Raw genomic sequence first — 6,260 nt, 5'->3', positions numbered from 1 at the left:
CCTTGGCAACCGGCGAAAGGGAAGCGGCGCAGCGCCCGACAGATCAGGAGGGGGCCACGCGCCATCTCGCCACGGGGACAGCGGCCAATGAGGCGCCGCCCAAATCTCCTCGCCGCCTCCTGAGTGGCTCGCGGCCGCTGGCCTTCTTTCGCATTTGGGCTTCCGCGAGCCAATTGGCTTTGCGCTGGTCAGCGGGAGAGAAGAAAGCTCGCAGGGCTCTGCACATATTTCCGCCCCGCCTTCGCTGCTGTTCTGAGCGCTTATCCCATTGGTGGCGCTGTGTTGTAAAGCACTGAGCCTCTTGGGCTTGCCGATCGGAGGGTCGGCGGTTTGAATCCGCGCAATGGGGTGAGCTCCCGTTGTCCTGTCCCTGCTCCTGCTAACCTAGCCGTTCCGAAAGCATGCCAGTGCAAGTAGATAAATAGGTGCTGCTGCAACGGGAAGGTAAATAGCGTTTCTGTGAGCTCTGGTTTCCCTTGTGTAAGGGAGTCATTGGAGCACCCCACAATTGCCTAACCTTGGCTCCCATAGGTTCAGATGGGGGCCTCGCAAGCAAGAGATTTCAGCCAGGAGATAGAAGCAGAACAGTGGCCTGTAGGCCTGATCTTTATTGTTGCAACAAGACTTCCCACTACCACAAAGACTAAGCAGCCAGAAGCCCCGAACAATGGTTACATCATTATTTTAAAGTTTCCCATAATCTCAGGATGCATCATCAAGACATCATAGATATTTCACAGAAAAGCTGTGGTCTTAGGTAGAACCTGAGACTCAGGCATGGGCCTGTCAAATCAAATACAGTTGTACCTTGGAAGTCGAACAGAATCCTTTCTGGAAGTCCTTTCAACTTCAAAAACCTTCGGAAACCAAAGCACAGCTTCTGATTGGCTCCAGGAAGCTCCTGCAGCCAATCGGAAGCCGAGGAAGCCCTGTCAGACGTTCGGCTTCCAAAAATAGTTCGCAAACTGGAACAGTCACTTTTGGGTTTGCAGTGTTCGGGAGTCAAAATGTCTGAGAACTACAGTTCAAAAACCAAGGTCTTTCACATGTACTCCTCGGGTTAAGAACTTAATTCGTTCTGGAGGTCTGTTCTTAACCTGAAACTGTTCTTGGGGACTTCTGCTTGAGGTGCCATGGAAGATGGCCGACAATACCATCTCTCCAGCTCCCACGAGGCAATTTAGAGGCTGAGATGGGAGTAATGAGCCTCCCAAATTCTTCCCGGTGTAAGGGAAGATGCAGTCTCATCCACGGATGCCCAATAAACCACCCCCAAGTTCGTAAAGAAGGAGGGGGTGGGGGCACTGGATGGAAAGCCCCCGAGGCAGTTCGGATCTCCTGGACACTGTCCCCGTGAGCGCACCAAGTTCCATTTCTTAAGATGAAATATTGGATATAAGTTTTGGACATGCTTCAAGCGAAGAGGGGAAAATTAACCTGCCAATTAAGCCAGCCACTGAGGTGCCAAGAGTGACGGAGAGGAAGAAAGAATAAGCTTGGAGCCAATTTGATTCCCTCCCTCTCTCTCTTTTTTCCTTTCCTTCTCCTCCTGTGATGAGGCTACATTTTAATATTTTAATGTTTCAATATTTTAATGTGTTTTAATTTTGTTTTTAAGTTGTAATCATTCAACTTGTTTTTATTATTGCTTGTAAGCTGCTCTGAGCCCAGCCTTGGCTGGGGAGGGTGGGATATAAATAAAAATTATTATTATTATTATTATTAACATCTAAGAATAACATCTAAGCCAGTACGTTGGAACAGAATGGAAAAGGAGTGGGGGGTAAAGGGTTTTTTTTAACCATGATTTATTACAATACTTGACAACCTCCCCCCCCAAGAACCGTTTACATTATTTATAGCAAGTGAGATGGGAAAAAATAAACTGTGTGAAAATAACAATACTATATAACTAAAGCTTTTGTTTTTTGAAACGCTTGGAAGAAGATAAAAGACTCTCCAAATATGGATATTAGAAAGGAGCAGGATCTCGCTAGCCGCTGGAGAGACTTCAAAAAACTTTGGAAAGACCGGGCTGCAGAGATAAATAGTCATAGGGGGAGGTGAGCTCTTAATTTGTTAATATATCTGCATTTCAAGTCCGACTTGGCAAATCTCCCCCGGAAAGGCTAATGTTTGATGCAACCGGTCTGCGAGAGAAGATGGCGTCTGCCAGTGGCGAAATGGACTTTTGGATTGATTTGGCATAAACACCAGCATGTGAGGATATACTGCAAACAATAGGCTTACCAGCTGCAATAGTGGGAGAGTCAAGCATATTAATTTCACACAGAAGCATATCATTGTTTACTTCAACTCGCCTGTGGAAACAACTCAGAGGCCATGAAAGAAGGAAGGGGGGGTAATAACAGGAAGATTTAAAGGAACTATTGGAAACTCAAGGCAGTAGAGATATAAGATGATCAGAGCCCCACCGAACTTGAAGCATAGGAAGTCTCAATAAAAATTTATAATTTGGTGGAATATTTGGACTATATAATATGTATTTGTATAATTTGGAATATTTAATGTGATTTGATTGGACTGTTAAAATGGAAAATTTAATAAAAATTATATATATAAAAAAGAAACTGTTCTTAACCTGAAGCACCACTTTAGCTAATGGGGCCTCCCACTGCTGCCGCGCCACCGGAGCACGATTTCTGTTCTCATCCTGAAGCAAAGTTCTTAACCTGAGGTACTATTTCTGGCTTAGCGGAGTCTGTAACCTGAAGTGTCTGTAACTCGAGGTACCACTGTACAAAGGAAAGCATTTACAGTTCCCTGGTCCCTGAGTCAAGTCACCACTTTGTCTTGTCTGGGTTTCATCCCACTATGGGGCAGGTAGGCATTGTGATTGAGATGGTTATTGTCGTGAGACTCTTGGAGGATATCACCGGTCATGAATCTTTGGGAAGGTCCTGCGGATGCAGGGCTGTACATCTATCTCGGGGATTAAGGTGGACTCACTAACCTCTCCTCTTAAACATCACTTCCCTGGGTCCTAAATGCCATTAGAACTGAGAAGACTGATACAACAATGTGATTTCTTATGAATTTCTAAAGTTATCACATTGAGCCAGTACACTGATACATTTATCAGTGAATTGTTAGATTTGATAATGTGCAGCAGAGGCTCTTTGTCTTTGCCTTGTGGTGTGGAGAGGCAAGGCTGGGGGGGGGGGGGGAGAGGTCTCTCACCCGCCTTCCAATTTCCTGGTAACACCATCACAGTCTTCCGTTGTGCCAGAAGTGGTTTTGTCATGCTGGCCACATGACCTGGAAAGCTGTCTGTGGACAGATGCTGGCTCCCTTGGCCTAAAAGCGAGATGAGTGCCGCACCCCCTTAGTCACCTTTGACTGGACTTAACTGTCCAGGGGTCCTTTATCTTTACCGACTCAATGCTTAAGAAGAAGCAGCAGCAACAACCCTATAATTTGCAGAGGAGAAATATATGTTGTAATCAACACACCCAACTGTACCAAAGGTGTCCACTGTTGCTTGCCATTGATCTCTTGATTACCTGCTATTACTGTCTCCTTTGTTCCCGGTATTCAGTCATGTCCCATATCCTCTTGACACATTGCAAAACATGTTGCCCATTGGCTCGCTGATGATCTCTTGCCAAGACAACTGCAATCTTCCCTCAGGCCACCAATTCTGACTCCTTCCCTCATGTCTACCCATTTCTAGAAGGGTAGTTTATCAGTCCGTTGCAGTAAAAAAACAAAAACAAAAAAACAAAAAAGCCTTGTGGCACTTTAAAGACCAGCTCATTTTATTATAGCATAAGGCTTGGCGTACTAGAGCCCAGTTTGTCAAACACATGATTGTAAGTGGTGGAGAGGCATTTGTAAGCAGTGGACTTTGTGGGGAATAAATGCAAGTACCAGGATACACCAGGGCAAAATTAAACTTCCTCATTTTCTGTATTAGTTGAGTTGAGTTCCAGGTATAGTCACTGAACAAAGTATGCCTGTCATCCACATGAATTCCCTTAAACATCAGTTGCAGCAGGAAGTAAGTTGGAGTTAAGCAACGCTTGTGTGGTGGCAATAATGGAGGAGCATTGCTAAACAATTTCTGAAGTGAGAGGAGGTCTACTACAACATACTTTAATTACATCCATGCCTTATTGCTGCATACACTTACAATAATAATAATTGTTGCTGGTGCCCTGTGGCCAGTTATTTCTGAGGTTTATGCTATTTTTCTCTGTTTCTTTACATCAAGCATCTGATGTTGGATTCACCCTGCAATGCTATCCTACAGTTACACTAGGTGGACAAAGACCAAATCACTGCTAAATCTCTTTGCACTGATGGAACACAAAGGCTCTTGGTGTGGTAAATTCAGGCTGCACAATTAAAGCTGACTTGGAGCTCTTGCAGAACACACCTGTCCCATCCCCACCCATCAGACCTTTTGCAATAAGGAAAGTGGTGGAGGAAATGCCCTGGAAAGTGTGGGAGAACATTTGCTTCACACAAAGTCATCCAATCTTCACAATATTAAATAAAAAATGCTAATTAAAGTTTCAGTACTGTCTAATCGCTCCAATGAATGCTTGTTAAACAGGCCATCTGGAAGTCATATTGGTGTGACACCACTGGTGTGAACGTGCAAAAATCCTGTCTGCTCAGAAGGGCCTCCTACCCCCAAAATTGCCATAATGTTATGTTAGCAAGAGGTTGTTTGCATTTTAAAATTCCAGTTGAAGCATCCGACGACTAACCCCATCTTCTTCCTCACTGTCCACGTAGCTTCAGAAGTGGATAATAGGATAATGACTAAAGACCTCTTCAGGTGTTAAATGGGGGGGGGGGGCACCGTGATGATGTGAGGCTATGCATGCCAGACCCATCTTATTGGTTTGGGGGGGGGGTTCTTGTTTTTATTATGTATTTTGTGTTTTTATATTCCATTTTTATGCTGTAAACTGCTCTGAGATGTATGGATGAAGGTCTGTATACAAATGTAATATTAAAAATAAGTAGAAAGGTCTGAAGAGGGGTTGTAAGTCTGTTCACCTGAACACGATTACAAGCCTCCCCTGATCAGGAACACAAGGCAATCAAAGTTCCTGCTCAAAGGGAAGCTTGTGAACATGCTTACAAGCCCACTTCAGGCTTGGACCTCAGGTCTGGGGGAAGGGAGGGAGACCCGTGGGCATTGTCCCGCACCACCTACTCATTTTGACTTTCCAAGCCCGCAGGCAGAGGACTCAATTCTACAGCCAATCGTGGCAGATAGCCATACAGTTGCCACAGTCTGGAAACACCTATCTCATATCAAGGTGTTCGCATTTCACATTTTGTTTCCTTGTGCTCTCTAGCTCCATTTTGCTCCCTGTGTTGACCCCTCAGGGCATGGGCCTGACCGCTTGTGTTTAGAAAGCACTAGGCACAATGATGTCTCTAGAACAGGGGTCCTCCATGTCTCCGTAGACTGCAACTCCCATTACCACTGGCCATTGGAAATGGGAGTTGAAAGTTCTCCACTCCTGCCTCTAAAGCAAACAAGTGAGAGCTTGTTGATGGGAACTCTGAGAAAAGGGAACTTTACACAAACAGCCATTACTAACAGCAATAAGAGTGCAGATCAATGTCTTTCCAGAACCCCTTACAAATGTCTTTCCTCAGGGCTTGAGTCGCAAAGGTCCACTTACAAGTTCTACTGCTGTAACTAGGATGGCAAGGACATGTCAGCCCACACAGATGAGCATTGGAGGGTGGTGGGAACATGCTTTGTAAAAGAGTAAAAGAGTATTGGGAAATAATTTATAATGAACTGGGGGGAAATGTTTAAAAGCACTTTTCCAAAAAACAAAACAAAAACAGAGTCTTTTTTGTTGGGGATAATTCAGATGGAAATTCCCAGGTGTCAGAAAAGGTTATTTATGTATGCTACTACTGCGGCCCGTGTTTTGTTAGCCCAAAAATGGAAAACTAGCAAGGTCTCAACTAAAGAAGAATGGCAACTTAAACTGATGGAATATGCACAGCTTGTGGACCTAACTTATAAAACAGGAGAACAAGAAGAACATACATTTAAAGATTTTAAAATGTTTATTGAATATATGGGGGGAAATTGTGTACACTTGAAAACGTTGGCAGCATTAAGTTAAATTCAACAGTGTAAATAAGTTTTGATGGATGTAATAATGGAATGCGGAGTGGTTTAGTTTATATAAAATATGCAGGGATTTATGCTATGCAAACTGAACCATGGAAAGAGAAGGGAAGTCATTGATACTTTA

Source organism: Podarcis muralis, chromosome 11, assembly GCF_964188315.1.
Source record: "Podarcis muralis chromosome 11, rPodMur119.hap1.1, whole genome shotgun sequence".
Taxonomy (NCBI): domain Eukaryota; kingdom Metazoa; phylum Chordata; class Lepidosauria; order Squamata; family Lacertidae; genus Podarcis; species Podarcis muralis.
This window is presented reverse-complemented; position numbering follows the sequence as displayed.